We start from the raw sequence: 647 nt of genomic DNA, 5'->3' as shown, positions 1-647 counted from the left end.
GAGTCCACTTCATGCTTTCCTCCTCTAGTAGCCTTGCGAGGTCTACTATATTGTGAGTTATGGACCGCCATTTCCTCAATTTTGTTCCAAGTTTGATTGTCATCAACTTCGGTGAACATTCCATTTGATCCCATGTTGAGAATGTTCCTTGAGTCTTCATAAAGACCATTCCAAAATTGTTATACCAAGAACCACTCGCTAAGTCCATGGTGAGGACATGAGCGACAAATTCCTTTGAATCGCTCCCAAGCTTCATACAAAGATTCTTCATCCCTTTGCTTAAAACCCGTAATTTGAGCTCTTAGCATGTTAGTCTTTTCCGGTGGATAGAACTTTTTGTAGAAAGCTAGAGCCAACTTCTTCCAAGAATCAATTCCGAGAGTAACCTTATCAAGGCCTTTCAACCATTGTTTCGCGGTGCCAATTAGAGAAAAAGGAAATAAGACCCATCGAATTTGGTCTTGAGTTACACCGGTTTGAGAAATCGCATCACAATAGTCACAAAAGGTCTCCATATGAGAGTGAGGGTCTTCACTAGGCATCCCCTCAAATTGGCTTCTTTCGACTAATTGGATAAATGCGGATTTGGCAATAAAATTTCCGGTTAGATGTTGTGGTGTGGGAGTACCATTGGGTAGGTTCCCCTC

The 647-nt window shown here is 41.9% G+C and overlaps 1 non-coding gene across 1 annotated transcript; it reads left to right on the top strand.

The window, feature by feature from the left end:
- The first annotated feature begins 201 nt into the window (after positions 1–201).
- Positions 202–308, top strand: LOC141616493 (small nucleolar RNA R71). The gene has a single exon (XR_012530838.1). It is a non-coding gene; the product is annotated as a small nucleolar RNA R71 (small nucleolar RNA).
- The last annotated feature ends 339 nt before the right edge of the window (positions 309–647 follow it).

Source organism: Silene latifolia, chromosome 11, assembly GCF_048544455.1.
Source record: "Silene latifolia isolate original U9 population chromosome 11, ASM4854445v1, whole genome shotgun sequence".
Lineage (NCBI taxonomy): Eukaryota > Viridiplantae > Streptophyta > Magnoliopsida > Caryophyllales > Caryophyllaceae > Silene > Silene latifolia.
This window is presented reverse-complemented; position numbering and strand designations above follow the sequence as displayed.